Consider the following 25,261-nt stretch of genomic DNA (forward strand, 5'->3'; position numbering starts at 1 on the left):
AGGAAATAGTTGATTAATAATTAATAAAAATTCAGGAAGCATGTTTTTATATACACATTTGAATTGATTTAGTTTATAAAATGCTTTGACATTTAGTATCTCATTTGGGGGAGATTTTATAGAGACTACAGGTCAGATGAGTTTTCCTTAGCAATATACAGACCCAGACTCCAGATATCTATTTAATATCACTAATCTTTCAGCTTCACCAGTCTATCAGTTACAGCCTAGCTGTTCCATGTCTATTAAAACAACACAAAAAACACAGATCAAAGTGATATTAAATGACTCTCAGACATAAGTGAGTCACCCCTGCTCATGGAAGAGAAGACTAGGACCTAGGACCAACCTACACAGTATAACAGTAGGTAATTCTATCAAAGACGCCTGCCCAAGAGAAAGCAAACCCTCATAGGTGAGGGACCAAGCAGCACCTCAGCTTAAGCTTAAAAGGTATTTATATCTGAAAACAAAGTCTACTGGATCTTCTCTGACATAACTTTCCTATGTTCACATTTAAATACACCATCAGTGAAACTCCACATCACGTACAACCACAAGAATGGGATCCTAATTAAAACAAGTAATACTCCATGTATGTATAATATGTCAAAATACACTCTACTGTCATGTATCTAAAAAGAATAAACAAATATAAATTATTTTAAAAACAATCTACTGGATTTTCAAAAGCAGTATAGTAAACTTATGAATTAAACTCAGAACAAATCAAGTAAATATAAATGCTCTGTTCTGTCTGGGAATTACAATGCAAGACATGTATAATAGTCTTTTTTTATTAACCATTTCTCGGCAAAATCATTCAAAATAAAAACTAAGTATTTCCAAAGATCTATTACAGTTTTTAATTGACTCATGTGACTGTTCCCACTGAGAATTCTCTAAGCAAGGCAGATCAAAAAGACGTAATTAAAAGACCGATCTGGATTTAGGCAACAAATGGGAAGAAAAACCAGGTGAAAGTAAAAGTAATAAATATTATCAGGCTTTAGAAAGAAAAATAAAGGTTTTTAAGTTTTACGGTGCCTTACTGTGCTTGATTTGTACTAAAATTTGTTGTGTATTAATATTGTTTTCAGATCTAATGACCTAAAAGAATTATGCAAATTACCTATGATAATATCACTGTGTATGTAAGGCACACTTTCTGGGGAGGTGAATAGAGAAATAATCAGGTGGATACTACAAGTTTAGGAAATGACTTTTTCTATTTAATTATATTTCCATTGAAAATTCTATTCCATTTCTAGTTGTATGAAACTCATTAACGTGATTAAGAAACATCACATCAGCACATTTAAGTGTTGAAATTGCTTCCTATTCAGTAAGTTCCCATTACTGTGGTAGGGAAAGTGGCAGGCTACAATTTTAAAAGTCTCATTTTCAGGGAATACAATGCTTTTTTTTAAAAAGTTTCCTGTTGGGACTCCTCATGTTTGGGGATATTTTAAGATCGTCACCAGGACGGCAAAGCAGAAGCACATACAGATGACCTTAGACTAAGAAAGTTCTTTTCAAGAGTGATGGCACTTAGGTTTGCAATGCGAATTGTTTTCATGATCATGTTGTCCCATTCCATAATCTCATCAAAATAAGATTCAATTTGAATTGCAAACAAAAATCTATATAAATTACAAATAAGGAGAAGAAAATGTCGTGTGTAATAAAAAAGGAAGAGAAATGGTGCTTCAGAAGCTAAAAGCCCCAAATGGAAAATTCCTTTTTTAACATTCCTCAGTAGAGCCGGATGTAGATATTAAAGTGTGTTTTACATTACCTTGAATTCTTTTTTTACTTACTCTTTAGAGACATAGGATTTTAAAAATTCTAGAAGCTAAGTTTATCTCTAAAACAGTTTTTATGTGGAGTCTCCCAAAGACTTTGAAATTAGCATTGGTTGGGGATGGCAGGAAGTCACAGGAAGCACTCTGCACTCCAGGGTTGGAGTCACCCGTCCTGTGTGCTGTGCACCACAGTGTGCTCCCTTAGGTCAAACAAATTGAAGATCAGGAATTCTTCCAAGGAGCTCATTGTATGACAGTACTTTGGAAATTGCCATTTCCTTCCAGAAAGGAGGCACTACCTTTGCCAGGTGACCACTAGTCAGGACTTTAAATGTAAACTGCCAGTCTCTGTCTCAGCGTTGGTTGCAAAATGCTCAACAACCAAATACTGTGTTATGGCTTGGCTAGGCGGTGTCCACCAAGAGCTTCTGTAGGGATCTTCAGATAAAACGATTATAGACTGTGAGAGCTGAAACCTAATCAGTGGATTAATCCATTTGGTGGATTAGTAATTTGAAAGGAATACTGTCCTGGGTGGTAACTGTGGGCAGGTGGGACATGGCTGGAGAAGTGGATCTCTATGGTGTGCCATTGAAGAGTTAATCTTCTCTGTGGCCCCTTGCCCCTTCTCCCTCTGCGTCCTGGCTGCCATGAACCAAGCAGGGCTTTTCTACCGTACCCTTCCACCATGACATTCTGCCTCACCTTGGGCCCAGAGAAATGGAGTCAGCCCTGGATGGACTGAATTCTTTGAAACCATGAACCAAAATAAACTTTTCCTCCCCTATCTGTTTAGGATAAAATATTGCTTTTTCTCCCCCCCAAAATAAAAAATCCTATTAGTCTCACCTCTTGCTATTGCATATGCAGTTGATATGGGTGTAAGGGTTTTATACATGTCATAGACCATGCAGACTTTGGCCTCATCTTCACTGAGTGGAATTCCAACCACAGCTCCTATAGCAAAAACCACAAAATAATCAATAAACTTAAAGCCTCAAGTTGCTAGTAGTCAACTGCTAAATCAAGACTCTTTTAAACGTCTAGTCTATGCAGCACATTTTTTACCACCTGTGCCAAATAAAATCCTACTTATCCACAAAATTGAACACCAAAAATAGAGTTGCTGAGGGAACCAAGGCAGCAGGAGGGTAGGGTTGGGACTTTAATCTCCTCTCTAGCTTCTGCAAACAGAGTCACTGAAACTTGATAGCACCCAGTGTGTAGGAAGCTGGGCTATTTCCTTATTGACTCTTTCTGTTTTGCTTGGTAACACACACCAATTATTTCTTCCCTGCTCCTATTGCTTTAACAAGTAATAAATACTGCGAAATAATTATATGTTGCACTGTCAACAAAGCTGGTGATATGTGTGTGTATCCATATGTATATTCTTAATTCTATAACATATGTGTGTGTGTGTGTGTGTGTGTGTGTGTGTGTGTGTGTATATATGAATTAGGGTTTAAATTCAGAAGCAAAAGGGTATCTCATACATGGCTATAAAAAGTTGTAGTAGTGCAGGCCTGTAATCCCAGCAATTTGTGAGACTAAGGCAGGAGGACTGCAAGTTCCAGGACAGCCTTAGCATCTTAGTGAGACTCTGTCTCAAAATAACATTTAAGTATAAGGGTTGGGGATGTAGCCCAGTGGTAGAGTGCCCCTGGGTTCAATCCCCAGTATTGGGGCAGGGGGGCGGGGGGAGCAACAGATGAAGTGTCATAAGAACAACTTCTTCATCTTTTATTAAGATTCATTTTTAAACATAGAAAAACATTTGACTGATAAAATCATGCTTACACAGCAAAAAAGGCCTGCTTTTCCTATCTCATAATACAGTCAAATAATTATATGTGTTATCGTATTTTATGATATTATTATATTGATACTATTATCACTAGACTCACTGAAACCTTCACAGAACACCTAGATTCACATTACAGCGTGTCAAGTATACAAAGGCATATTAAAGGATTTTAAAGGAAACACATGGTGAGCAGCTCCAGAGCATTCAGGAACACAGTGCTTTACCTGCTGGGCTAACGTGTTTGAAAGAGGCCGCAGCTGGAATGTCTAAAGCTTCTCTGAGTTCCTTCCCCAGCTGCCATGCAGTCAAAGCATCACACAGGTTTATGAATCCAGACGCTCTGTTGAGCACTGTATACAAACACACACACACACACACTTTACAGTCCTTAAAAAATAAAACTTATCAAGTCTACACAAATGTTTCAAGTAAAGTACAATTAAGAGCAAGGAGACACTAACATATAGGAACTTGACAAAGAAAAACAAAGCAGCTGAGCATGAACTCATACACAGGTGCTAGGCACACACACTGCTGGAGGACCAGATCCAGCCAGACTAGACATCAATCAACAATAGAGTTTCAGGTACAGGAGGAATTGGGACAAGACTGGAAATCAGTCAGAGATCCATGTAAATTCAGAATTGAGATAATTGTTGTAATTATAGATAAAGAGTACATATTGACAATTTTACAATTTGTCAATTGAAAAAATTATACTACAAGCTAAAGCAAGAGGTGCGGGTGGGAGGAAAGGAGAATTAGGAAGAGCCTGCAACTTCAGAGTCTAGCATTAACTATATTCCTATTTTTGGCATGAGCTAGTATCTCTCGTGAATAAACATAAGATGTGCATATAAGCAAACAGTGAGCCAGCACTAACTAAAAACAAATCTGCATGATTTCATTTCCCACATGTTATCTTGAATAGTAAAGACTTTTTGAAAAAAGTAAAAACCTTGCACAAAATGTTTGCTAACTGCCTACCACATTAGTGGCTGCTCAGGCACTTGGGATACATCAGTGAATAAAGGACCCCTTCTTACCTCTCCCCCATATCATTGTCTTCAGTAAGCTAATGAGGGAGGCAAAAAAACTAAGCAATGAAAGGAAACAGGCTATTAAGCCATGAAAAGACATGGATGAACTTAAATGCCCATGGCTGAGGGTGGTATTGGGGTTTAAAGTCAAGGGTCCTCCACCACTGAGTTACATCCTCAGCACTTTGAATTTTTGTTGATATCCTCCTGCCTCAGCCTCCTGAGTAGCTGACATTACAGGTGTGTACCACCTGTGTTTTATCTCAAGTACTTCTTCCCTGTAATTTATAGTCCTCATTTAGTTTCTGAGGCAAAAAATATCTCCATGTACTTTCAGTTCTAGTACTTTCCATTATCAAAAGCATTTTCACTAGTACGATATAAAAGTCTTGATTTATTGTTTCCTTATTTTAGTGTGTGGGGGTATGCATGTTTTTTTTTTTTCTTATGTTTTCTGGTAAATATGGCAGAGGTGGCTCTGGGCAAATAAACAATGATTTACTGTAAGAGACTCATTGAATTTCTCCCAAATATATGCTTATTTTCACAACAGAGGGGGCATCTTGCTTTATCATATGGTTTGAATGTTTTTGACAGTGATTTAATTACAAGGTAAATGCTTGTTTGTGTGTCTGGAAACAAAACTGAAGCAAGAGTAAAGATGCAATTGTGTGTATGATTGTAATGACTAGATTCTTACGACTAGAAATGAGACGATTTCTATTTATTTAGCTATTTACTAGATTCAGAACTTCTCTGCAGAACTTTCTGGCTGACCAATTATTAGTGTCTTTAAATATCTTGAAGGGTAACTGGTACTCAACTCTTGAGATGTTTCAAAAACCAATCATTCTCTCACTCGCGACACAGCTACTTTGTCTATGAAGCAAGGGAGATGAGGAGCTATACACAGGGTGCCTCACTTTATTATGAATTATTGTATGTCTTGTGAAATATTTTACTTTTACAATTCATTATTGTCTAATTTGTTTCTTCTGTCACTCACCTAAGTTCAAAGAGTACTATATATATATATATAAATGTATACTGTTATATATATATTTTTTTTTAAGAGAGAGAGAGAGAGAGAGAGAGAGAGAGAGAGAATTTTTAATATTTATTTTTTGGCGGACACAACATCTTTGTTTGTATGTTGTGTTGAAGATCGAGCCCAGGCTGCACGTATGCCAGGCGAGCACGCTACCACTTGAGCCACATCCCCAGCCCCTATATATATTAATATATGTAAACATACAAATACATATATATGTAGAATAAATATACATAAATATATAAATATGTATTAATTTATTATATATTTGTAATATATAAAATACATATTTATATACATATATTTACTATATATACTTATTGTATATGTAAGTATATATACACATATCTTTTAGGGAAGGAGGCTGAGGAGACTTTTAAGTATTTTTTAGGGAGCGGGGTGAGGGTGCTGCAGAGGAAATAGATCTGGGCAGGTGCTTGAAGAGGAAAGGCTGAAAGGGGTTTCAAGCAGGTGTGACATCATCTGCTGCACATTTTTAAGATTCTCTGTTGTTGAAACAAGAAGGCCAAGAAAGAAAGCAGAGATTAGTTAAGACAGTCGTGTCTGTTATGGAGTTAATGGGGACATGAGTATTGTTAGACACAAAATGTACCTGAGGTAGAATAAAAACAGATAGTGAAAGAATGTGAAGGGGAAGGAGAAGAGCATTTTAAGTTAACAGACATCTTATCCTGCTCCCCTTCACCTCTCCCCAAGCTGTTGAGGCCAACAAAGAAAGCTGACAGGAAGGCCTGCTTCTTCCCACCAGCAAAGATGCCAGCCTGTGGGCTCTGGGCGTGCCCTTGTATTGTGAACAAGGCTGCTCTTGCTCTATCAGTGCTTGGTCTCCAAAGCTGCCACACTTATAATTCTCTCTTCCTATTCTCCACTCTCCCTAACCAAGGACTTGTTCCAACAGTCCACATCAAGAACAAACACTGAAAACCCTCTTTTCACTCTAGAAACCAATGGAAATCCTAATTTGTTTGAAGAATTATGTATCATTATTTCCGAACCTCAAATTTGTGTTCTGGCCCACTTCAAATGGATTCTAAAGCTATCATTCCAAGGAAACTGCTCCTTGAATCACTCCCCAAAAGTCCTTCCTCTATTCTAAAGCATTCCACCTCATCGAAATGTGTAGGTTTTCCTCCACTGGTCCCTCCACTGCTTTGCTACCAAGTGGAGAAGCACCCCAAGGCTTGGTCTTGATCCTCCCCTGTGAAACCCAGGCATCCCATCCTATCCCACATCTTTACAAATATCCATCCACATACGAAGGACATTCTAATCTGTATCTCCAACTTGACCTCTTTGCCACCGCAGATTTCTTCAACATTTCACAAGTCCAACTGGTATCCCAATTTTGGATAGTTGCAAGAGGTATTATATAATTTATCTTATTTTCTAAATGTGACTCATATCAGTACAATGCAGAGAAAGTCACACAAGTATCCATACACAGCAAAGTCACACAACACTAGGCTTTACCTGTGATGGGAAGCCGGGGCTTCAGTGTGTAGAGCTGGGCAGGAGTCTGATGAGGGTTCATTCCATACCTCAAGGGCATCTGAGACACTCCTTTACTGTACTGCTTCCTGAAGTAATCTGAAATTGCTTCATCATATTGTGCTGTGTGAGTAAATGCCTACAAAAGGTGTAAGCTTTGTGAGACACTAGCAGCAGGGATAAGAGAGTTTTAGGCACACAGCAAACTGCATACCTGGTTCCTGTGCATGAGACAAACATGACACAAACAACAAATAACTCTACAAATGATCCCTTCCTGTTGTCTTTCATTCTTTTTGGTAGATTCTATTTTTAACAAAAGGATAGCAGTTCCAAACAAAGCCTTGTTAGGTGATATATCTAAGCAAGAACTGAATACATTTGGTTGGCAAACACTGCACTCGATAAACATCACTTTTTTTGGAGTATCAGAGATTGAACCAAGGGGTCTTAACCACTAAGTCATATCCTTAGCCCTGTTTATTTTCCATTTTGAGACAGGGTCTCACTAAGTTGCTTAGGGCCTCATTAAATTATTGAGGCTACCCTGGAACTTGCCATCAATCCTCCTGACTTAGCCTCCCAAGTCACTGGGATCACAGGCTTGCACCACCATGCCTGGCTCAGATGTAACTTTAGTGCATCCCCCACCTTCAAGGCCAACTTGCATCTCGTCTCCAAAGAGGTGTCCTTACTATCGGAGCTCTGCATCTCTGTGGACACTGTCACATAGTCCTCTGGTTCACACACAACTGTCACTCGAGCATGATTTTTGGCTGCGGCCCTCAGTAAGGTCACTCCACCTTTCAAGAACAACAACAAAAAAATATCTTTATAGTCACTGTACACAAAGTTCTCTTTAATTCTTGACTTAAAAAGGAAAACAAATAAGGAAAAAAAATACCTAAATAAAACTCCATACCACAAATAGAAAATAAAACAGAAAAGTTATAATTATCCCAGAAGATAATCTTGGAGAAGTAACTATCTTTGTTTCACTAATAATGGAAAGAAAATCTCATTAGAATTCAAATAATCCCCTACTCAGTCAGTCCACAAAATGGTTTCTCTAACTTACCAATATCAATTTGCTCAACAGCCTCCTCAACAGTTACATCTGGAGAAGCCACTGTCTTCACAAAGGGGTACAGATTACAGGCAACAACTCTAGAAAGGAGAGAAGCGAGCGTCACCGAAGAATCAGCTTATGTGGTTTACAGCTTATCTAGGAAGAGGTCAGTACTAGAAACGTGATCAAAGCCAAAAATATCCAAATTACAAACTGTGAGCCTGACATTCAGAGTTCTAAAAAGTTCTAAAAAGTTGTGCTAAAAGGTCTACTTGTCCAGCTGGTCACACAGTGGTCCCTCCAAGGAACCACTTGGGTAACCTCATCAGGCCAACAGAAACTTAAAACACTTCAACAGAAATGGAAAACACCAAACTACAAATAATACCCTCATTTTAGACTGTGATCACTTTTATCTAGGATGTTCAAATTTAGATTTACTTACCAATGGACTGTGCACGATGATGAAAAACAGTAGAACATTCTAAAGGTGAAATACTTGTTTTGCCTTCAGAGTGGTCACAAAAATGATGTTAACAGGAAGGCCAAAAGAATAACTTAAAATGCAGAAATAATTTTAAAATGACTAATGAAGTAGACTTCCACTCTCTGGACTTCAAATTCCTGTGGGCAGGCTCCTGAGTCAAACATGTTTAAGTAGTGAAAGTGATCAAAAACTCTGGGAAAATAGGAGATTGAATCCCCCAGTTCATTTTATTAAGTCTATTTCCTGATACCAAACCAGATAAACGTGTCCCAAGAAAACTACAGACCACTACCTCTTATGTATGTTGACACAAAAAAATCCTAACAAACTGAATCCACAAAAATAGAAAAAAATTATACATCATGGCAAGTTGAGTTTATCCCAATAATGTGGAGTTGGGGTAAGTATCAAAAAAAAAAAAAAGAGTTAAGGGCTGGCGCTGTAGCTCAGTGGTAGAGCACTTGCCTTACACTGTGAGGTACTGGGTTTGATCTTCAGCATCACATAAAAATAAATAAAGATATTGTGTCCAGCTACAACTAAAAAATATTCTTAAAACAGAAAAAAACAGTTAATATAATGCTAACAGAATTAAGAACAAAAAAAATCTGATCATCTCAATAGATGCACAAAAAAGCACCTGACAAGCCAGAAGCAGTGCGCATACCTGTAATCCCAGAAGCTCAGGAGGATGAGGCAGGAGAATTTAGAGTTCAAAGCCAATCTCAACAACTTAGCCAGAACTGTCTCAAAAAAAAATGACAAGGGGATGTGGCTCATTGGTTAAGTGCTCCTGAGCTCGAGCCCCAATACTTAAAAAGAAAAGCCTTTCTTATCACTAATATTCAACATTGTGCTAGAGGTTTCCATCAGGAAAACTCACCAAAAAATAAAAGGCATCCTCAGGATTAGAAAAAAAAAAAGTGAAGTTATCCCCACACACAGATGCCATGATGTTTTATATATACAGAAAATCCCAAGAAACTCACAAGAAAACCTACTAGCACCAATAAAAAAAATGCATGGAGGTTGCAGGATATATGATTAATAGACAAAAAGCAACTTTATACATTAGCAAGGACCAATCAGAAACTGAAATTCAAAAAACAAACCTACTTACAATAGCATCAAAAAGAATAAAAATATTTAAGAATAAATTTAACATATAAAACTTGTATACTGAAAGGTACAAAATAATGATGGAACAAAGTGAAGAAAAACTGAAATGAATGAAAAGACATCCCATGTTTATGGGTTGGAAGACTTAATACTCCTGAAATGGCAACATTTCCCAAATCACCTATTGATTGATTGAACACAATCCCACTACAACTACCTTTTTTTTTGTAGAAATGGACAAGTGTTCCTAAAAAGTATGTGGAAATGCAAGTGTCCCTGAATGGGCAATCATTTTTTTCTTTCTAGAACTGGGGATTGAACCTGCAAGTGCTCTAAACTGTATCTCTAGCCTGGTTTTATTTATTTATTTATTTATTTGAGACAGGAACTGGCTGAATTGCCCAAGGCTGGAGTGGAACTTGCAATCCTCTTCCCTTAGCATCTTGAGTCTCTGGGATTACAAGTGTGGGCCACTACACCGAGCCCAAAATAATCTTGAGAAAAAAAAACAAAGTTGGAAAACTCAGCTGCTGATTTCAAAACATAAGACAGAGCTACAGTAGTGAAGTAGTGTTGGCATAATGGAACATAGAAACACAGCAGATCAAGCCCACCCAATGACGATTTAAAAAAATCTATTAAACAAATAATGCAGGACAACTGGACAGTCACATGCAAAAAAGTAAAGCTGAACCACTACCTCACACCTATATATAAAAATTAATTTAAAATGAATCAATGACCTAAGTTTATACCTAAACTAAAAACCCTGTAAAGAAAATATACAGGGGCTGAAATGTGAAAAGTCAAAGGTTGAGTGAAGGGTTGTTTTCTCTCATATGTGAAAGGTTAAGAGGAAAAAGAAAAAGAAAGGTGAGGGGATCTCAGGAAAACTGAAGAGGTATTAGTAGAGGAAAGGAACCGGGGGAAGAGAGGAGGTGAGAGAAAGATGGACTCTGCAAGGGCTTACAGTGAAGGAAAAATAGAGTGAAGAACATCAGGTTTGGCATATTCTTTGTCTTTGTTTCTTGATGTGTTAAAAGTTCAACTTCAGATTTTTACCTTATAAGATTAAAATCAAGTCTGGCCATGTCAGCATTATCTTCTGGGATATTACGAGCCAGGATTCCTAATTTAAAAAAGTTAAAGAAAGATTAAGTTCAGAAAACAAGAAGGTACTTAATTTAATGAAGTCCCATCAATCAAGTTAAATCCTCTAATGCTCTTAATTATATAAATACAAAATGCAGTTTAAGAGTTATTGAGCAAAAAATAATAGTGAGTATATTTAAAAATCTCTTGGATCAGTACCTAATATACCATTCTTGAGTAACAAATGTAAAAATTGCAAAACAAATTTTATACCAATAGTGTCAAATCCATCACAGTCCAGGTGTTCCCTAAGTCAACGGCTTTTCTGATGATCATTAGCCTTCCAGTTTTTGTTTGCCCAATTTTACTGCAACTGACAAGGTAGCAATATACTATTTATTACCATTTTTGTTTATTTGCAATTAACTGTGTCAGGCAAATGAATAAAGCACTCCAAGAAATATCCTTTAAAAATCAGGTATTTTGGGGGCTGGGGTTTTAGCTCAGTGGTACAGCATTTGCCTAGCATGTGTGAAGCACTGGGTTCTATCCTCAACACCCGATAAGAATAAATAAATAAAATAAAGATCCATCTACAACTAAAAAAATATTTTTTTAAAAAAATCAGGTATCTTCTGATTTTAAAAGTCTATACTTTATACTATAAAAACTAAATATTTTCAGTAACTCCAATAGGAAATACAACACTCTAAATTAGTAGTTACTAAGACAAGAGTAAGAGCAAGCAAAAGTAAACAATCTGAATTAATCATGTAATAAGGTAAGGCAGATTTTAAACAGGTTCTAATGCAGTATGAAATTTGACAGTTGATGTGACAAAACCAATATAACCTAACAAGCAGTAATTTTTTTTTCAGCTTATGACTTGCTTTCTTTCTCCTTTGTTCTATAAAGTTTTAAAATATTCTTGTAAACCATTGATTGTTTTAAACTGAAAATATCACTTACCTGCATGGACTGCAGGATGCAAGGTTTTCACACGACCCCCCTAACATTTCAGGAAATCCAGTTATCTCAGAGACATCTCTGAAACACATAAACAGAATATTAGGACTATTTCTGAACTGTCAATAATCCAAACAGCTCCCATCAAGTCTACTGTTCTCATTTCAAGAGATTTTTTTTCACAGCCTGAATTGAACAAAAAAAATTATTCCAGTGTCCTAAGTTTCTCACAATATTCGACTTCTTATTTTTTGGTACCAAAGATTGATTCCAGAGGTGCTTAACCACTGAGCTATATTCCTAGTTCTCCCCAAACTTTTTAAAATTTTTAGACAGGGTCTCACTAATCTACTTAGGGTTTTGCTAAATTGCTGAGGCTGGCTTTGAACCTCTGATTCTCCTGCCTCAACCTCTGGAGTCACTGGGATTCCAGGAGTGCACCACCTTGGCCAGGTACATTTCATTTCTTACATAAAATTCTATTAACTTTCCAAATAAATGTTATTCTATTTTCTAACTGAAGTATGTTTGGGGAAAACCAGTATACTAAAGCACTAATTTTACATTTTTTTCAGGAATCCAGAAATTGAATCATAAACCATACTAATTAAATATTAAGAAATAGATTCAACCTGAGAAGCAATTTGGCAGTATCTAATAAGAAGCATTAAAAATATTCTTATCTCAGAAATTAACCAAGTAGAAATAAGAATTGAGTTTTATGATTAAAAAAGCATAAAAGTGGCATATCAAACAAGTGGAAAAAGAAACCTGTTCTGAAAAGTGAGGTAAGGCCTGACGTGGCAAGACATGCCCAAAATCCCAGCTACTCTGGAAACTGACACAAGAGGATCGCAAAGTCAAGGCCAGCCTCAGCAACTTATAGAGTTTTTCAGCAACTTAGTGAGACCCTATCTCAAAAAAAAAATTAAAATATGATAGGACTGGAATGAAGCTCAGGAATAGTGTACCTCTGGGTTCAACTCCTCATACCATAAAAAAGGGGAAAAAGAAGCAATGTGGGTGTTATACAAAACGTCATTAAATACTATGTAAATGTTAAAACTACATAGAAAAATGATAACAGAGATCACAAAATATAAAGGGCAATTTTAAAATATTAACCCACATAAGTCAAGCTGACCTCCAGAAAGCTACACACATAAACATTCTCTGGCAAAATTATAAGTTGTAATGATGTGGGAAAAGGCCCATAATATATATGAGCAAGGGGAAAAAAAAGCAAGAAGCAAAACTGTATCTTCTGTGTAAGCTATGAAGTAAAGTAAATGCTTATAAAAACACTGGAAGAAAGACATTAACATGTTGAGAATTATAAGCCCTTTTACTATCTTCTTTATAGATTTCCACACTTTAAAAAATTTTCTGCAATCAGCATATATGGCATTTGTAGGAAGAAAATAATAAAATTTTAGAACAGCAAATTCTGAAAATAGGATACAGATTTCCTGAGTACACTACACAGGAATAAATTTAGTAAATAAAATTCAGTTCTTCCAACTAAAGATTATCACTTAAAACAGAGATAGCAGATTTATTCCTAGAAATAAACATGTGGGGTTAAAAAGCTTGTTATTCCTTTGTACTCAAGAATTTGTCTGTAACACATGTAGTCTTCTCTATTTACTATTGTATACTCTGAAACCTCACCAGTTGACCACACAAGACAATAGTTACCTTTTTGGGAAAGATCCTGGCCTCTTTGCGTGCTACATAAACACTCTACCACTGACTTACATACCCAACCCCGTACAGATTTCTGTGTAACTCAGTTTTCTTAATTGCCTAATAGCGACAATATTACCCATAGAAAAAATGTTACTGGGAGGACTATATGAGTTAATATACATAAAACACCCCTCAGGTAGGGCATGGTGGGACATTCCTGTAATCCCAGTGGCTTGGAGGCAGAGGAAGGAGGACTACAAATTCAAAGCCAGCCTCAGCAATTTAGAGAGTCCCTAAGCAACTAAGTGAGACTCTAGAGCCCAAAATAAAAAAATAAAAAGGGTTGTGGATATGGCTGGGTAGCTAAGCACCCCTGGGTTCAATTCCTGGTACCAAAAAAAACAAACAACAAAACATACCCCTCTCACTTGTCTTACTCCATTCAGTGAAGTTTATTGTGCTGGGCTCTATGAAAACCATTCATGGAGAACATTCTCACCCTTTAACAGGATAGAAACATATCGATCTTCTCAATTTAAAAAAAAAGAAAAGCTATCATCATAATGGGGGTAAGTGAGGAGTAGGTAGAGACAGAAATAACAATAACACTGGAAAGTTGATGACTATTTAAACTCGATAGCACACACATAAGAGGTTATTATTATTTTACACATTATATTCATTATGCCTAGAATGTTTCCAAAACACAAGGTTTGAAGGAGAAAAAGGTGGGGGCAGATGAGAACTGACCCCAACTCAGCCCAATGGAAAGAAGATATATGGACTCCATAGTCTCATCCTGCTGCTCTTCAGAAAAATAGACCTGCCAGCTTTCTGTGATTCTCACATACCTCACATAAGAGAGGAAATGCTTATAAAAACACTGGAAGGAATACATCAACATGTTGAGAATCAGAAGCCACTTTTACTACCTCAGTGTTAAGATGTAAAAAGGATTTGAGAAGCTCCAGGGTGCAGAAGTACACATCTGTAACCCCAGTTACTTGGGAAGCTGAGGCAGGATGATTCCAAATTTGAGGCCAGCCTGGGAAACTTAGTGAGACTCTGTCTCAAAATTTCTTTTGTAAAAAGTGTGTGTGGTGGGGTAGGAGGTAGTAGGGAGCTGGGAAAGTAGCTCAGTGGTAGAACACCCTTGATTCAATTCCCAGTACTGGAAAAGGACAAAAAAAAATTTAGAGAAAGCATTTATTTAATAAAGCTTTCTCTTGGCATCTGAACTTGTACATCTAGGGAGGCTCTGCTCATGCACCACAGAATTACATGAAGAAAAATGTGGATAATCCACATCGACATGGTCTGGAGGGCCAGAAGTGAACTTTTCACACAGCAACAAAGGCAGTTTCATCCCTTTTCTAAAATCTCTCTGAGATTGATATGGCCTTCCTCTGAACTCTCACTACAGTTTATTATATCTGTCCTTTATCATTTTCCGCCTTTCAGTGGCCTTCCCTCCTCTCCAGCCATAATGCAAGTTTCTTGAGGTCTGGAATGGCCTTCTGCTTTATCTTCTGGACATCTCCTTCCACTGCCTAGTAAGGTAATAAATGAGCCAATGAATGACTTGTTCTTTCTTTCATTCTGTTAGGGGAGGTGCCAAGGGGAAGTAAATGTGATTCTTCAAAATGTAAACAGCTTTATTAAACAGTTAATCACGTGAACAGACGGAATTATAACTTTTGAGTTCATCGTGCATAATAGATGACCCACCTAAATTAATCTGGGGTTCTGAAACTACCTGGGTTCCAATCATACACCTTACTTGACTCTAGATCTATTAAGTTACTAAACTTTTGAGGCTCATTTTCCTCTTTCATGAAGTGGGTGAGGACTGCTCCAACCTTGTAGCGTTACTCAGTATAAGGAGTTTTATTCAGGGTTCCTGGATTACATTCTTTTCTGGATGGATCACTTTCTGCCTGGACTTACCTTAAAAACTAAATTGTGCCTTACCTGACTGCCAGGCCAGCATCTCTGAGAGCTTTTGCAGTTCCTCCGGAAGCAACCAGATTCAAACCAAGAGACGTTAGGTTTCTGGCAAATTCCACAAGGCCAGTTTTGTCAGAGACACTGAACAAGGCTGAAAGAGAAGGCATTTTTTGCTCACTATTTGCAGTATGTTACATTGCTTCTCCAAGGCCTGAGGGAGGAAACTCATGCGTGACAAGGCCAGCGTCTGGGCCTACAACAGGCAGGCCCTGCCCCGAAGCCACCTGGGTCGCAAGCTGGCGAGCCCGGAGAAGGAGACGCTGGGCGGGGACAAGCGGGCTCTGGGCACTGATCGCAGCCCACAGAGGGGTCCGCAGCCCAGCCCAGCCCGGCCGGCGGTGGCTGCCCGGCCACAGTCATGGTGGGACACCGAGCTGCAAAGCAAGCTCGCAGATAGCGCGGCTCGCGAGGGCCTCACCGAGCTGGCCAGGAGCCATGGCTGCAGCACCTAGTCCGGGAGAGCGCGGCGGCTGCGGGGACACCACGTTGGAAGGAGGAGGCTCCGCTGGGACTGTCCGGTGCAGGAAGCGGGAGGGCGGGAGGGACACAGTCCTGTCACATGACATAAGCCCCGCCCGGGTCCCGCCCAACCTCGGAAGTGCAATTGGAGCCTCGGGCTGAGACCCGAGCAGGGTGGGGCTCCGGATGGCGCTTCAAGATCCGGAATTTGAACTGGAAGGGTTCCCGCCTCGGATTCCAAAATAACCGGCCTGCGACAGGATCTGCCAGTGTCCCGGAGAATGCGGCCACTCCACAGCCTCTGGAGCAAACTCCTGGTGCCCAGGGTAGCCTGTCTCCGGAGGCTGGAACGTGGATTGAAGTGACAACGCATGATGCTGAACACAAGTAAAGGAACCTCAAGGGACAGTTCTTAAGAGTGGAAAAGTTCGAAAGGATTTTGGCAATCATCTAGCAACGCTCCTGTTTCAATAGGTTTGAAAAATGAAATCGAGGTCTACTTATTAAGTGACTGACTGGAGAGTGCCCAGATCAGAGCCCAGAAGAAGTGAAACGGACATCCATTTGAGTTGGCTTATTTCACTTATAAAAATTGCCCGAAATCTGCATAAATAAAGATGCTATGTTTCTTGCAAATCTGTAAGTGTTGTTTTGCCCCAAGCCTAGAGGAGAGGAATGATACTGGTTAAATGGGGAGGGAAAAGACCTTAATTCATTTAAAACAGGAAAAGCAAAATTGAACACATTTCGGTTTCTGTTTTTTGTTTTCTTTTTGAAATAACACATTTGCTTAAAATAAATACACAAGATAGGCTGTCCACACAAGCCTATTTTAGTATTCTTTAGAATTGTATTAAAAATAGTAACATGCCCTTTTGGGGAGTGGGGAAAAGTGTACTGGCGATTGAATCCAGGGAGATTTACCTCTGAGCAACATACCCAGCCCCCACTCTTTTTTCTTTTCTGTCCAGGTTAGCCTGGAATTTGCCATCCTGATTCTTCAAAATATAAACTATAATTTATTATATCTGTCCTTTTCACTTTCTGCCTTTCCTCCTACCTCCACCTCCCCAATCATTGGGATTACAAATGCATGACACTTCACCTGCAGCCTTTTATTCTTAGCCCTGAGGCTCACATTAGATGGAAAGGAGTCTATTTCTTTCCATTATTTCTCTTCCTCTAATGCTTCTGGCTGCTGCTTTGAATTCCCAAAATAAATACTTATTAGCTAGAATAAAGGTTTATTTATTTATTTAGCACTGGGGATTGAACTCAGGGACTTTTTACCACTGACCCATATCCCCTTCCCCAGTCCTTTATTTCATTTTTTAAATTTCTGAGGCTGGCCATGAATTTGTGATCCTCTTGCCTGAGCTTCCTAAGTCCCTGGGATTACATGCCTGCCTCACCATACCCAGCAAGAATTCTATTTTCGACCTCTAAATTTGTTTGACTCCTTATTCTGGATTTTCCAAACATTTCAAAGAGAAATGCAGTACCTTCAGAGTGTCTCAGAGTGTGGTATTTTTCCCCTTTCTTTTTGGTTTTTGTGTGCCAACTTTGAAATTTAAAAGTTGAGATTTGTCACCAAGGAATAGAACTATAGACAAATATTCCTGATGAACTGAGATGCAAAAATACTTAATAAAATATTAGCAGACAGATCGTGTTTGGCAACATATTAAGAAGATTATACACCATGAGCAAATTGGTTTATTCCAGAGGTGCAAGGATTGTTTAATATATGCAAATCAATAAATATAATCCATTAAATAAATAAAATTAAGAACAAAAATCACTTAGTTATCTCAATAGATCAGAGAAGGTCTTTGACAAAATACAGTACCCATTTATTATAAATAACACTGAAAAAACTAGGGATAGAAGGAACCTATCTCAACATCATAAAAGCTATAAATAAAAATCCAAAACCAAACTCAGGGTAAATGAGGAAAAACTGAAAGCATTTTCTTTAAAATCTGGGACAAAAAAAGGACAGCCACTCTCACCACTCCTGTTTAATAATATAGTACTAGAAATACTAGCCAGTGCAATTAGGTAAGAGAAGGAAATAAAAGGGATAGAAATAGGAAGGAAAGAAGTCAAATTATCATTGTTTACAGATGATATGATCCTATACCTAGAAGATCCAAAGAACTCCACTGAAAGACTACTAGAGCTAATATACAAATTTGGCAAAATAGCAGGTTACAAAATCAACATAAAAAATTAATAACTTCCCTATATACCAACAATGAATCTGCTGAGAAAAATATCATGAAAACAATTCCATTCCATTCACAGTAGCCTGGGGGAGGCAGGGGAACAACTAGAAATAAATCTAACCGAGGAGTTGAGAGACCTCTACAATGAAAAATATAGAACAAGAAGAAAGAAATTGAAGAAGCCCTCAGAAGATGGAAAGATCTCCCATGTTCATGGATAAGTAGAATTAATATTGCTAAAATGGCCACACTACCAAAAGCAATACACAGACTAAATACAATTCCCATCAAAATACCCATGACTCTCTTCACAGAACAAGAAAAAAAGAGTCCTAAATTCATTTGGAAGAATAAAAGGCCCATAATAGCCAAAGCAATTCTATGCCAAAAAAGCAATGCTGGACATCACAGTAGCTGACTTTAAATTATACTACAGAGTTACAGTAACAAAAATTGCATGGTAGTGGCATAAAAACAAGATACATATACCAGTGGTACAGGGTAGAAGACACAGATACAAACCCACACAGATATAGTCACTGATCCTTGACAAAAGTGCCAAAAGCATACACTGGAGAAAAAACAGCCATTTAATAAATGGTGCTGGGACAACTGGTTATCCATATGTAGAAGAATGAAACTAGACCTTTAGCTCTCACCTTGCACAAAAATCAACTCAAAATCGATCAGACATAGGAATTAGATCAGAAACTATACAACTCCTAGAAGAAAATATAGGGTCAACATTCTAGCATATAGGCACAGGAAATGACTTTCTCAATAGAACTCCTAAAGCTTGGGAAATAATGCCAAGAGTAGTAAATGGGATGACATCAAATTAAAAAGCTTATGCATAGCAAAGGAAACAAGAATGTGAAGGGAAACCAACAGAATGGAAGAAAATCTTTGTTAGCCTATTCTACTGACAGAGGATTAAGTTACAGAATATATAAAGAACTCAAAAAACTTTACACCAAAAAAAAAAAAAATCAAATAACCCAATTAATAAGTGGGCAAATGAATTAAATAGACACTTCTCAAAAGAAGAAATACAAATGGCCAACAAAGATATTCAAAAATGTTCAACATCATTAGCAATTAGGGAAATCCAAACCAAAACTATACTGAGATTTCATCTCACACCAGTCAGAATGGCAGTCATCAACAATACAAATAATAAAAATGCTGGAGAGGATGTGGAGAAAAAGGAACACTTTTACACTCTTGGTGGCATGTTAGATTGTACAACCAATATGAAAGAGAAGATGGGAGGGGAGGGGAGGGGGGATAGTAGAGGATAGGAAAGGTAGCAGAATACAACAGTTACTATTATGGTATTATGTAAAAATGTGGATGTATAACCGATGTGATTCTGAAATCTTTGTAATGTTTTGAATAAAAAAATTAATTAATTAATTAATTAATTAATTAAAAAAAAAAAGAAAATCAGTATGGAGTTTCCTTAAAAAGTTAGGCATGGAACCACCATATCACCCAGCTGTACCACTCCTCAGTATTTATCCTGAAGAACTGACGTCATCATGCTACAGTGATGTATGCATAACCAAGTTAATAGCAGCACAATTCACAATAGTCAATATAAATTACTAATATCAGAATTAAAGGGAAATAAAACTATATAGGTCCTACAGACACAAAAGAGAATAGAGAGATATTTTAAACAATTTTATACAGATAAATTTGACAAACTATGCAAAATAATTTTTAATAAAACCCAAGTTATCTAATTGATCAAAGGAAAATCATAAAATCGGAATCACTGTTGAACATATTAAATCTATAATTTATCCCCAAAGAAAATTTCAAGTCTGATGTCTTTCAGAAAGGTAATTTCATCAAAATATTTAAGAAATAAATAATTATCAGTCCTACCCAATTTCTTTTAAGGAATAAAGAGAACAATTTTTTTTCCTAGCTCATTTTGAAGCTATCATAACCCTGACACAAAAATATGACAAAGACATTCCAAGAAGAGAAAATTATAAGGCTTATGAACATATGTACAAAAATTAAAACAAAGTATTAGATAGTTAAATCCACAGAATAAATACAAAGAATAATATATTATGACCAAATTTGGCTTTTTTTCAGAAGTAAAAATTGGTTTAAACTTTGAAAGTTAATCAGTATTATTCATCTTATCAACATAATAAAGGTGAAAACCATAGGACCATCTCAACAAATACAAAAAGACCTCCAATTAAGTTAGCCACTAGTTCATAAGAAAACTCAGCAAATTGGGGATAGGAGAAAACTTTTTTATTTTTATTTTTTTTTAATTTTTTAGTAGATGGACACAATTTCCTTTATTTGATTTACTTATTTTTATGTGGTGCTGAGGATGGAACCCAGTGCTTCATGCATGCGAGGCTTTTCTTTTGTAGCTTCACCACTGAGTTAAGACTCCAGCCCCAGAAGAGGACTTCTTTAAGATGATAAAGGTTATATATAAAAATTCTAGGGCCGAAGGTGAGCAATGCTGGTGCGGATTGGAGAGCTACCTGACCTAGAGTGGTTGTTTCAATGGAAGGAACTGATAATTTCAAGACACCAAGCAAATTATCTGAAAAAAGGAAATCTGTGTTATGTTCAACTCCATATACAACTATCCTTGCCTCTCCATTTATGCAGAAGCTTGACTTTGGGACTGGGGTAAATGTTTACCTAATGAAAAGATTTCCAAGAGGTTTGTCTCATTCTCTTTGGGCTGTGAAAAAGATTAATCCCATCTGCAGTGATGATTATCGGAGTATATACCAAAAGAGACTGATTGATGAAGCTAAGATTTTGAAAAGCCTTCATCATCCAAACATTGTAGGTTATCATGCTTTTACTGAAGCCAGTGATGGCAGTCTGTGCCTTGCTATGGAGTATGGAGGTGAAAAGTCTCTAAATGATTTAACAGAGGAACAAAATAAAGACAGCCAGGATGCCTTTCCAGCAGCTGTAATTTTGAAAGTTGCTTTGAACATGGCAAGAGGGCTAAAGAATTTGCACCAAGAAAAGAAACTGCTTCATGGAGATATAAAGTCCTCAAATGTTGTAATTAAAGGTGATTTTTAAACAATTAAAATCTGTGATGTAGGAGTCTCTCTACCATTGGATGAAAATATGACTGTGACTGATCCTGAGGCCTGTTACATTGGTACTGAGCCATGAAAGCCCAAGGAAGCTTTGGAGGAAAATGGTATTATTACTGATAAGGCAGACATATTTGCATATGGCCTTACTCTGTGGGAAATGATGACTTTATCTATTCCACACTTTAATTTTTATGATGATGATGATGATGATGATGAAGATTAAGCTTTTGATGAAGGTGACTTCAATGATGAGGCATATTATACAGCTTTGGGAACCAGGCTACCTATTAATATGGAAGAACTGGATGAATCCTTCCAGAAAGTAATTGAACTATTCTCTGTATGCACTAATGAAGATCCTAAAGATCGTTCCTCTGCTGCACACATTGTTGAAGCTTTAGAACTAGATGGCCAGTGACCATGTTCATGACCACCTCACCATGTGTGGTTTGTGTCTATAACTGTTCTGTTTATTTGGATACATTTATATAGTCACTATGATGATCTACACAGTTACTAGTCTCTGAAAGAGGCCTATTGTAGGACCATAGTACTGTTAACATTTGAATTACTTCTTAAGGCTATTTTTTATATTTGCATGATAAGCACTCAGTATTATACTGGATTTTCTGTGAAGTTTAAAAAACTAGCTCTGCAGTTCCTTAAATGTTGCTTATATAGAGCTAAAACACTAGCAATAAATGTTGTAAACTGTCTAATATTAATTTGAATTGGATGACCATAACTTTTACTAATGATCCTTGTTACATATTTTCTTTTTATGAATCTATTAAAATTAGCACTTTATACAGTGCAAAAGCCTGCATTTGCTTCTAGTTTTTTGGCTGATGTACTTATTAAGTGGTCACTAGAACTTGAAGAAAAAAAATGACTCAATAGAAAACTCCTTGGGTAGTTTGATTCTTTGGCCTGTCTTGCTGTCTTGGATCTCCCCAGTCTTAGTTGTTTACTTTAATTTACTTAATGTATTTTCTGTACTGATCCCTTTTTTAGTTTTTATTTATTAATCAAGATTGTATAAAAATAATAGAACTCAAGTAGGGCAATACAAAATAAAGGATAGTTTTCATACTGAAAAAAAAATAAAAATAAAAATTCTACTGTTACATATCTAATGATTAAATGTCAAGTGCTTTCTCTGAGTTCAGAAATAATTCAAGTATATTTAATTACACTATTAATTATTGCCTCTGTAGGTTCTTGTGAGTGTAAGAAGGCAATAACAACAACAAAAATTGTAAGGTATAAGTAATGGAAAGAAGGATCTAAAGCTGTCATTCTGGATGACATGCTTTAAACATAAAAAAACTCAAAATAATATATACACAATTAGCATTAGTAAATTCACTTAGATCACTGAATATAAAACCTAAGGTATATATGTATTTGCAAAAAGAATTAATAAATAAAATAATATTTAAGCAATTAATTTCATTGGAAAACATCATGTTTCTAGAAAAAATCTGAGGAAAGACATGCAAGATCACAAAACTGAAAACTACAGAATATTTCAGGGAAAATTAAAGATCTAAATAGAAGACTAGATATACCATGCTCATGGATTTGCAGATTCAATATTGTAAAAATGCCAATTCTCTCTAAATTAACTTATTAATTCCATGCAATCTCAGCCAAGATCTCATTGTGTTTTTCTGTGGAAATTTATTAGGGGCATCTAAAATTTATAAGGGGATGCAAATGGCCTATAATAGTCAAGAAATCAAGAAAAAGACATTGCTGGAGAATTTACTACCATCATATAATAACATTTAACATAAAGTGATATTGGCCAAATTATATTGTGTGGATGAACTAATACGTAACAACAAATTCCACCATTATGTACAATTATAATGCACCAATAAAAAATGTGCTGGGAGAGCTAGATGTAGTGTCACATGCCTGTAATCCCAGGGTCTTGGGAAGCTGAGACAGGAGAATCGTGAGTTCAAATCCAGGCTCAGCAAATAGTGAGGTGATTATCAACTCAGTAAGACCCTGTCTCTAAATAAAATAGGGCTGGAGATGTGGCTCAGTGGTTGATTGCTCCTGAGTTCAATCTCTGATACCAAAAAAAAAAAATGTGGAGGAAAAAAATTTTAATTTGATTTTTAAAAATTCTTACTATAAAGCTACACTATTTAAGACAGAGGGGTATTTATGTGATAATATATAAATAGACCAGTAGAAGAGAAGGGCCTAGAAATAGGCCACACATATATAGTAACCTGATGCATAACAAAGATGCCATTGCAATTTTGTGGTGATAAGATTTCTTTTTTTTCTCAATAAATTGTGCTGAGGAGCAATTGGAAATTCATATGACAGAAACAGACTTTAACTCTACTGTCTTGATCCATCTTTTACTGCTATAACAGAATGCCAAATATTGGGTAATTAATAAAGAAAATAAATTTATTTCATTCACAGTTCTGGAGGCTTGGAAGTCCAAAATCAAGGGGATGCATCTGGTAAGGCTCTTCTTGATGCATTATAACAGCGCAGAAAGACCCACATAGTGGGAGAGTGTGCACAGGAGAGAGAGAGAGAGAGAGAGAGAGAGAGAGAGAGAGAGAGAGAGAGAGAGAGAGAGAGAGAAACTTTCTTTTACCAGAAACCCTCTCGCAAATGATGGCACTATTCCATTCATGGGAGCAAAGCCTATTTCACACCATTTACAAAAGTTAATTCCAATAGGATTGTAGGCCTAAATGTTAAAAAAATAACAGTAATATTCTACAAGAGGGGTTGTAGATAGTAAACATTTTCAGCTTTGTGGGCCCTAGGGTCTCCAACTGCAACTACTTGGCTCTGCTCTTAGTAAAAAGACCCCTAAGAATATGAATCATAAAAGAAAATATTAATAACGTTCTGAAGTTTTGTTTATCAAAAGACATTATTAAGAGAATGGAACAGCAAGACAAAATCTAGTAAAAGATTTGCTATATGTATCAGTAGGGATATGTACACATATAATATATGTTGCATATCTGTGATACCTAAAGAACGCTTAAAAATCAATAAGGAAAAGGCAAGTAAATCAACAAACAAAATGAGCAAAAAATTTGAGTTGGCATTTTACAAAAGAGAATATCAATATCGACATATGTCATGAAAAGATGTTCCACGTGATTATTTATCAGTAAACTACAAATAAGAATAAACCATAAAGAGGTATCAATATAAGCCCAACATAATGGCTAGCTAAAATGAAAAACACTAACAATATGAAGTGTGGAAAGGCCATGGAGCAGCTAGAATAGGAAGTTTTATATAATACAAATGAGAGTGTAAATTTGTACAACCAGTTTGAACTGCTGAGGTCTACTAAAACTTCCACTATGATCTAGAAATTCTAATACTAGGTATATAAGAGAGGGGTATAGATATGTAAAGCAAAAGGAATGTGTAGGACCATTCACAGCAGTTTTCTTTATGATAGCCATAAACTGGAAATAACTCAGATGTCTATCAACAGCAGAATTGATAAACTGCGGTACACTCATACAATAAAATACCATACAGCAATAAGAATTTTTTAACACTGATGAGTATACAAGACATGATACCAGAGAAAAGACAAGACATGAAATTGGAAAAAGCAGTATGGGTTCATCTCTACAAAATTCATGGTCAGAAATAATAATCTATGGTGATTAAAGTAAAAATAGTGATTACTTATGGTGTAGGCACAATGAAGCATTCTGGGTAGCAGAAATATTTTGTATCTTGGTGGTTACATGAGTAATACATATGTAAAACTTATTATAATTTGATAATTTATCATTTGTGCATGTTTTGTCTATCT

General features: G+C 36.7%; 2 pseudogenes; one reads left to right on the forward strand and one right to left on the reverse strand.

The window, feature by feature from the left end:
- Positions 1 to 216: 216 nt before the first annotated feature.
- On the reverse strand, positions 217 to 16,126 carry LOC143388541 (bifunctional purine biosynthesis protein ATIC-like; annotated as a pseudogene).
- Positions 16,127 to 20,872: 4,746 nt separating this feature from the next.
- LOC143388543 (lymphokine-activated killer T-cell-originated protein kinase pseudogene) lies at positions 20,873 to 21,850 on the forward strand (annotated as a pseudogene).
- Positions 21,851 to 25,261: the final 3,411 nt, after the last annotated feature.

Source organism: Callospermophilus lateralis, unplaced genomic scaffold (genome assembly GCF_048772815.1).
Source record: "Callospermophilus lateralis isolate mCalLat2 unplaced genomic scaffold, mCalLat2.hap1 Scaffold_386, whole genome shotgun sequence".
NCBI classification, from domain to species: domain Eukaryota; kingdom Metazoa; phylum Chordata; class Mammalia; order Rodentia; family Sciuridae; genus Callospermophilus; species Callospermophilus lateralis.